The sequence below is a fragment of the Lathyrus oleraceus genome, chromosome 3 (assembly GCF_024323335.1).
Source record: "Lathyrus oleraceus cultivar Zhongwan6 chromosome 3, CAAS_Psat_ZW6_1.0, whole genome shotgun sequence".
Lineage (NCBI taxonomy): Eukaryota > Viridiplantae > Streptophyta > Magnoliopsida > Fabales > Fabaceae > Lathyrus > Lathyrus oleraceus.
In genome coordinates this window covers 527,079,909-527,090,102 of record NC_066581.1, presented here as the reverse complement: position 1 = coordinate 527,090,102, position 10,194 = coordinate 527,079,909, and positions in this window count along the sequence as shown.

Here is a 10,194-nt window from a genome sequence, read left to right as displayed (position 1 = left end):
ATGCTTCGTGGAGTACCCATCAACTGTCTTTATGGTCATCCAGTTACGGACAACGTTGGATCAACAAAAAAGCACTCGACTCTACATCTAGGATCCATAGTGGTTTCAGGTTGAAGAGTGGTATACACCATTATCACCATGAGAATGACTTATGACACTTTGCATAACTTTCTATATAGTATTCTCATAGCGGGTCAATCCAGTATAAATATTACTCTTAATATTCATACCTATGTTTAAGACTTGATAACTCTTTATCCATGATCTATGAGATGTGATCATCAGTCTACAAACATGATAGTCTTAATGCTTTAATGTTATCCCACTTCACAATAAAGCTCGACTACGGATACTTTAATAATAGTGTCCTTATGTTTAATGTGATCTCATGATTAAGTCATACTTGATACATTAAACGGACTAGCTATTCTAGGGACTTTATTAATCAAACATAATAAAGAAAAAGCCTTTTATTAATTAATAAATAATTCGATACAAGTACCAAAAGTATTGGCCTCTAAGGCTTACACCAACAATCTCCCACTAGCACTAGAGCCAATCAGGCATAGCACTAATGCCCATTGATCTAGTATGGCCATCATGCTTCTACTGCGCAAGAGGCTTTGTCAGTGGGTCAGCAATATTGTCAAGTGTAGGTACTCTACATATTTTCACATCTCCTCTATCTATTATCTCTCGAATAAGGTGATAATGCCTAAGTATGTGTTTGGATCGTTGGTGAGATCTAAGCTCCTTAGCTTGTGCGATAGCACCATTGTTATCACAATAGAGACCAATGGATCCACAATGCTTGGAGCTATGTCAAGTTCACTAACGAACTTTTTATCCAAACAACTTCCTTTGCTGCACTTGAGGCAACAATATACTCGGCCTCTGTTGTAGAATCAGCAACTGTATCTTACTTTGAACTTTTCTAGCTCACAGCGCCACACATAACCATTGGAACCATTCATATTAAAGTGTCTCAACACTTTGTCTATGTACTCTGACTTAGGCCAAGCATTTTGTCATTGTCATCTATCTCTATAGATTCGGATTCCTAATATATAGGCTGTTTCACCTAGGTCTTTCATAGAAAAGCATTTCCCCAACCAAGACTTTACTTGTTGCAGGGTAGGGATATCGTTTCCAATGAGTAATATGTCATCTACATATAATACCAGGAAAACGATCATGCTCCCACTAACCTTCTTGTAGACACAGGGCTCATGTTCGTACTTGATCCATGAGTAATACATCACCTTGATGAGATATTAATATCTCTCAAGTAGGTGACGTATCCTGCCTGACCTACGCTGGTCTTGTTCTACTTGAGCAGGTTGCTCTTTACACAACTATTTGTGTTTCCTGCTCTAATTCCTCCATAGGTGTCTCAATGCCTTGTGATTCTTGAATTTCTTCAAGCTCTACTTTCCTCTCACTAATTCCTTTGGAAATAAAATCCCTTTCTAGGAAAACTCCAGTTCGAGCGACAAACACTTTGCCCTCAGAAGGATTGTAGAAGTGATACCCTCTTGTTTCTTTAGGATACCCCACAAATAAGCATTTGTCAGATTTGGGCTTAAGCTTAGTTGAAATTTGTCGTTTCACATAAACTTCGCAACCCCAAATATTCATGTAAGACATATGTGGTTTCTTACCACTCCATATCTCATATGGTGTCTTTTCAACCTTTTTGGATGGAACACGGTTAAGTGTGTAAGCTGCTGTCAATAGTGCATGTCCCCAAAAGGAGTTTGGAAGATTGGCGTGACTCATCATGGATCGGACCATGTCCAACAGGGTTCGATTTCTTCTCTCAGATACACCATTCCATTGAGGTGTTCCAGGAGGAGTAAGTTGGGGTAGGATCCCACACTCTTTCAGATGGTCATCAAACTCTAGGCTTAAATACTCACCACCTCGATCTGATCGAAGAGTTTTAATATTCTTACCTAGTTGGTTTTGTACTTCATTCTTGAATTCCTTGAACTTTTCAAAGGACTCTGATTTGTGTTTCATTAAATACACATAACCATATCTACTGAAATCATCAGTAAATGTGATGAAGTATTGAAAACCTCCTCTGGCTGGTATGTTTTAGTGGTCCACATACATCAGTATGTATGAGGGCCAAAAGATCATTAGCTCTTTCACCTTTTCCTGTGAATGGAGACTTTGTCATCTTTCCAATTAAACAAGATTTGCATGTCTCATATGATTCATAATCAAAAAGAGTCCAAGAGTCCATCTTTATGGAGTTTGGAAATGCGCTTCTCATTTATGTGGCCTAATCGACAATGCCAAAGGTAAGTTGGATTTAACTCATTAGGTTTCATCCTTTTAGTATTAATGTTATAAATAGGCATTTCAAGATCAAGGACATATAATCCATTGTTCATTTGTGCAGTAGCATAGAATATATCATTCAAGTAAATTGAACAACAATTGTTCTTTATTATGAATGAAAAACCAAACTTGTCCAAACAAGAAACGGAAATAATATTCCTGCTAATTGCAGGTACATAATAACAGTTCTCTAACTGAATTATTAAACCACTAGGTAAAGTCAATACATAAGTTCCTACGGCTAAGGCAGCAACCTTTGCTCCATTGCTAACTCGTAGGTCGACTTCACCTTTTGCCAAATCTCTACTCCCTTTTAGTCCCTGCACATTTGTACAAATGTGAGAACCGCATCCAGTATCTAATACCCATGATGCAGAAGTAGATAAATCAATTTTAATAACAAAAATACCTGAAGTTGAAGTCTCTACTCCATTCTTCTTATCTTCCAGGTACTTTGGGCAGTTTCTCTTCCAGTGTCCGGTCTTACCGCAATGGAAGCAGGTGCCTTCTTTTGCTATGCCTCCACTAGGCTTCAAATCAGCAACAGTGGGTTTGGGTTTGGCAACTTCCTTGCCTTTCCCTTTATCACCCTGCTTAGTGGGCCTTTTGTTCTGTCTCTTTCCGATCATCAGAATGGACTTCCCTTCCGACTTCACATTCTGCTCAGCAGTTCTTAACATGGCTAGCAGTTCAGGAAGAGATTTGTCCATATCATTCATATTGAAATTTAGGACAAATTGACTGAATCCATCTGGTAACAATTGCAAGATTAAATCAGTCGCAAGTTCCTTTCCGAGGGGAAAACCTAATCTCTCAAGGTTTTCCACGTACCCAATCATCTTGAGCATATGGGGACCTACAGGGGCTCCCTCAGCTAACTTTCCTTGAAAAAGGGCTTTTGAAACTTCAAACCTTTCATGCCTTGCTTGCTCTTGATAGAGCATTTTAAGGTGTTCGATCATATCGAACGCTGCCATGTTCTCATGTTGCTTTTGCAATTCTGAGTTCATGGTTGCTAGCATGAGACAAGCAGTTTCATTGGCATCATCGACATGCTTCTTCTAAGCATCTCTTTCTGCCTTAGGTGCAGAACTAGGAGGTTCCTCTTCAGGAACAGGTTTCTCCAAGACATACAACTTTTTATCATGTTTGAGGATAATCCTCAGGTTTCGGTGCCAATCCAGAAAATTTGTCCCAGACAATTTCTCCTTGTCAAGGATTGATCGCAAGATGTTGTTAGAGGTGTTTGTTGTCATGGTAATCTACATAAAGATTAATGAAAATATAAGTATCATTGACATATTTAATTAGGCCTTTAATTAAATATGCTCCCACTATTTTACTTCAAACAAATGACCCTCATCATTTGATTCGGAAAATCCCGTTGGAAGATTTTCTAGTGGGTCGAGATCCATATTTCACTTCGTTCTAAGTCCACGTAGGCGGATTACACAAAACTAGGTTATTTAGGTAGGAACTCCTTCCAGTTGTATCTCATACAACTCTCGAAAATTTCAGTTGGGTGAATAACTCCTTATTCCAATCCATCATATGGATCATTCCCAACTCTTGCTTCTAAACATATATAATATTATTATAATTAAGTTTGACCCATCGTTTTAGCAGTTGGATATTACAATTATCCCATCGCACCTTAGCAATATAGAAAATGCACCTCGCGTAGGCGAAACCTACATTATCCGATACTAGTCTTGATGAGTGCTAAAACTTGGAAAGCAAACATATATAATATTATTATAATTTGTTTAGTTAAGTTTGGCCCATTATTTTAACAGTTGGATATTACAATTATCCCATCGCACCTTACTAATATAGAACATGCACCTCGCGTAGGCGAAACCTACATTATCCGATACTAGTCTTGATGAGTGTTAAAATTTGGAAAGCATAAACTTAATATTTAATTTGAGGGAATTGCAATTTTTCTGATTTCACCGGCTTATTTATCATATAAATCTCCTCTCACATGCATCAACATACATTCACATGCATCAACATACATACATACATAATGAAACAGTTATGGCCCCTAGCACAATTATTCTCCCAAGCCAATGAGAGAACCTAAGCTAACATAATAACGATCTAAGCTTCTCCAAGCAAGATCTTCAAGGTTGTCCTCTTTTGGCACTGACTCCTTTGCTTTCTTCATAACATTACATTACATAAAGAAACTCATTTTACATACGAGGGAGTGAGATGAGAAAAGAAGTTACATTTGAGAGATTAAGAGAGAGGCACGACACGCAGGTCGTATTTTAAAACCCAAAGCAAAATAAAGGAAAACTAAGGCCATAACCGATCACCACAAGACAATAATAAACACTTTATTATTATTATTATTAATTCCTTTAATTAATTAAAATCAAATTAAATCTCGACGATCGATCACATTACGCAGAGTTAGCCGAACGGGTGAATTTTTTTGCCTTGCGTTAACCGGTTAACCATATGTGTTAACCGGTTAACAGTGTTTGAAATCTGTTCAAAATTGTTTTCTGCCTTGCGTTAACCGGTTAACCAAATGTGTTAACCGGTTAACACTGTTTGAAAATCTCTTGGAAAACTGTTTTCCGTCTTGCGTTAACCGGTTAACCAAATGCGTTAACCGATTAACACTATTTGAAAAATGTTTTAAAAAAAATATTTCGTATTGAGTTAATCGGTTAACCATATGCGTTAACCGGTTAACACTGTTCCAAAAAGTGTTTAGAAAGCACAACTCTTGTGCAGTCATAACCCCAATCGCATAACTCTCTGACAACACAACCCTTGTGCCGTCACTAACCCTGATGCACCAATTTCAGACTGTGAAACACATCTCGATTGTTGATTCAGTATGATTGATCAACACGTCATTGCTTCACCATACTAATGTCGGATCAAGAAGCAAACGACCATTGATCGCTCAAAGGAAAACAACCATTGAGTGTTTGAATGAACGAAACGAGAGCACTATATCATATATAATGTATTTTGCATCAGGATTACATATATCATATATATAAATTGATCGATCTCAATTTAATTTTTGATTCATTCTGTCTTTAATCGTATTAATACAGAAAATAAACAGTTACCAGATTCATGGTTTCGTAAGTGGCTCTGATACCACTGAAGGAGAATTACCATCCAAGGCGCAACGGAATTTAAAAATTTTCTCCATTTAGTGATCCTTACAAATGGGCATGAACAGTGATAGAATCGTTACCTCTTGTGGCGATTCAAACCTTTGGTGCAGATCTCTTGTAACGATCAAAACCTTGGATACAAATCCACAGAGCGATCATGAACGTTGAACAATGACAACGTCTCTACTCAATCCACACGAACGGGTTCCTTCAATCTCGGTGCTAGCTGGTACGAATGAAGGCTTTGAGTGAGAGAGAGAGAGAGGGAAACGAAATTCCAAGTCTTCACTTGAGTCTGAGTGACAATGCTTCTACCCAAGGGTTCTATTTATAGAACCACTTGTGTGGGCTTCAAGCTAAAAGCCCACTTAAGTGTATTTTGGCCCATATCTCATAATATGCCAAAATCACTTAAGTATTTGGTACCTTACCATATTTCGTATTCCACTTAAGTGCACCGTACCTTACGATGTTCCTTAGTTACTCTATCTCTCATCAATCCGTCCTTTGTGTGTGACCCTGTAGGTTTTCGCGACGTTGGCAATTATATTAAATCACGCATTTAACATAATAAACAGTGAGCGGTATCTAGCAACACATCACTGCTACCCAAGACACGAAAATGTCATGTGATCTGACAAAACCTCCTGTGATAATAATTATGTGTATAATTACCCCTTTGCCCTTATGTCTATATTGAACACAAGGTATAGACCGTGTCATCCTTGTCCAGTTCAATATTGGGCCCATAGACATTTATCCTGTTACACAGGATGGGCAAATTCCATCTAGGTCACTCATGTCCCTCAACATGCTTCGTGGAGTACCCATCAATTGTCTTTATGGTCATCCAGTTACGGACAACGTTGGATCAGCAATAAAGCACTCGACTCTACATCTAGGATCCATAGTGGTTTCAGGTTGAAGAGTGGTATACACCATTATCACCATGAGAATAACTTATGACACTTTGCATAACTTTCTATATAGTATTCTCATAGCGGGTCAATCCAGTATAAATATTACTCTTGATATTCATACCTATGTTTAAGACTTGATAACTCTTTATCCATGATCCATGAGATGCGATCATCAGTCTACAAACATAATAGTCTTAATGCTTTAATGTTATCCCACTTCACAATAAAGCTCGACTACGGATACTTTAATAATAGTGTCCTTATGTTTAATGTGATCTCATGATTAAGTCATACTTGATACATTAAACAGACTAGCTATTCTAGGGACTTTATTAATCAAACATAATAAAGAAAAAGCCTTTTATTAATTAATAAATAATTCGATACAAGTACCAAAAGTATTGGCCTCTAAGGCTTACACCAACAGCAGGCACAGTAGCGCATACAGATACACACACGTACACACACACACACATACACACACACACACATGCACACACACACATATGCATACACACACATGCATGCACACGCAAGCACGCACGCATGCATGCAAGCACGCTCTCACACATGCACACACACACACGCATACGTATACACATACACACACACGCACGCACGCACACACACACACACACACACACACACACACACACACACACACACACACACACATATATATATATATATATATATATATATATATATGAGATTCATTTATCCTCTATTTAAATGCATGTGGTACCATCACTAGGGTCAAAGTTATTTTTACTAATGTCCTAAAACACTAGACCGGAGTCCTAACACTGGACCAAAGTCCTAACCTAACTCCAAAGTGTATGATCCATGATGCTTCAAACAAATGCAATACAATTTCCATCTGAACATCCAAACCATATTTAACACTTCCAATTAAGGCTTACATTGGTTCTTTCAAACCTGGATAACATTGCTAATTTTCCTAAAACATTGGTTCTTTTGAACCAAACATAATCAAACATTCGTTCTTATCAAACCTATAACATAGTCTCGACATTTGGGCCTCATAAATACTATACCAAACATTGGACTTACGTCCTAAAAAAATTCATATGGTTGTTCATTAGTCACAACTGACATCTCATCAAACATTGGACATGTGTCCTAAGTATTCACCATTTAATCCATATAACAAATCATCAAACATTGAAATATTGTTCTAACATATCCATGCACGTCTTATTTCACACAAATATATCATCCAACATTGGACAAATGTTCTAAAATATTCACAACTTAGTTAACATAAGTATTTTATTGATGCGTTGGACTTACATCCTAAAACATTACACCACTTTACTCAATTTGTTCTATCCACAATATTATTCATATAAACATCATAATAATTTATCATATTCACAACACCGTTCACATGTATAAATATCACGAGACATTACGGTATTCATGACATCATTTAAACATCATGAGGCATTACCATGATCACAACATCATTTACACATTTTAACATAATAAAGAATTATCATAATCACAACATTATTTAGACATTCAAATATCATTTATTTATTATACTAAGAAAGATCTATGTCTAAGATTCCAACACATCTGACCGCGTCTCAATCTGAGTTATGAAACTCAAGTTATGGTCTCAAAATCACACATGTGTTGAAACTAGAGGTCTGCTATGGGTAGCCGTAATAGCCGCTATGACCATAGTTGGAAATCCATCTCCCATACAAAAATTAAATAGATTCTACAGCCACCCGTAATAGCCACTACGGATCATAGTAGAACCCGGTGAAATGGCTTATCTCAAAGTGCGACTTTTCATACTTGGGACCTGAAAAACACCAATTTTTCTATCCAATTCATACAGTACATGTTCAATTCAGTATAGTGTTCAAATACTACACCTTCACAATATTACATAAGTATCACACAAGGTTAGTTCATGATTTTTACAAGATGATAGTGGAAAAATACCCAAGTAATGAAATTCCCCTCTTAGCTCTAACAAGTGTGATCATGCATGAGTTCATAACAGCATTAGAAACATAATAAACACTCATAACCATGTAAACAAACATAGTAAGGCAAAAATCACATAATTTATGACTCAAAACAACATGCAATCACACCCCACAAACCCTAACCCCAATTTCATGCATAACTTAAGTGATAAGAGAAAGATCCATGACCTAAGGTCTATGAATCATAATCTCATGGGGAATTCACATAATTTTCATACAAAATGAGGGGTTCAAGGAAAACTTATCTACTCTGGACATAGAATACCAATTCATAGAACAATTTCTCCCCTTACCTCGTTAGTGCAGAAATATTACAAAACTCTCAACAAAGATGAAGTTTCTTCCTCTTTCTACTCCTATCACTATCCTCTTGATGAAATGAGAATTTTCTTCTAGAGTTTTGGAGAAGAAAGAATGGCTTTTTGGTGTGTTAGGGTTTTTCTTTCTATTATGGTTCTTTTCTCACGGAACATGTATTTTTCCTCCTTTCTTCTTTTCTCTCACTAACTTCCCTTTTTATTCTCTAACTTTCCATTTATTTGCTTTCCTTCAATAAAAATTCATATTTATTGTTATTATTTTCATTATTTTAAACCTTCCTTTCCAAATTTCCCTTCTCCCACTTAATTCTAATAATTTCATTAAATTTATAAATTAATTAATATTATTACTTCATATTATTAATAATAATAAAACTTCCCCTTAATGCTAAAATCAACCTATATATTTTCTTTTTAGCTATTACAATAATAATAATAATAACAACAACAACAACGACAACAACAATAATGATAATAATAATAATAATATTCTACTTTTTTTTGGGGTGTTACGATAGTCGTCACAAAGAATGATATAATCATTAGCTTCAGGGATTTTCTTTTAGTAAGAACTGCATGAAAAAAAATAATAAACTTCCCGGTGTATTTCCTATACAAGTTAGGAATATAAATGGATCTAAAATAGTTTTGAGATTTAAAAGTTTGGATTTCCTTATAGACCAAATAGTTGGTCACAAGTTCTATTTGAGATTGTCTCGGATAGGTAGATTAGATTTATTATGAATGAAATTTAAGAGTCTCTACCACAACTTGTTGAAAAGAAAAGGAAGTAGTTTGTGATGCTAAATAATTATTTTTTTTAAAATAATGATATTCATTTTATATTTATTTGAATTTGGACAGACAAACACGATTTTAAAGGAAGATATTAATTTCATGTATTAAAAGAAGAAAAGTGCTAATGGTTATCGAAAGAGTCAAAGTAGAAAAAGAAAGTAAGACTTAATCTTCATATGTTTTGTTATAGAAAGTAAAATTGCTTACTTATACATCATAGGTATGTGGTACCACATATTGATATCACATCTATTTTAATGTAAAAAAAAAATCTTTAAATAAGTAAAACATTGATTATAATTGAAATTAATCTACGTCTATAATGGAACATCATGTATCATTGACTATGCTTAGACTTAGATTAGAGTTTGGAATAATTGTTATTAAAATCCATTTAGTCAAAGAAACATTAATTCTAAGTATTTTATTGACAAGATGAGGAGTGCATGTTTTGATAATGGACAAGTGTTGTAATGATTATCCAAATAGCATTTTCCATACTAAATCAAGTAGTAGATTTGAGTTATACGATCTTTATAAGCTCATATAAAACAAATATGGTATGGATCAAATAAGATTTGAACCTTATGTATATTAATGCCATTAATGTTTAGTCCAAATAAGTAAA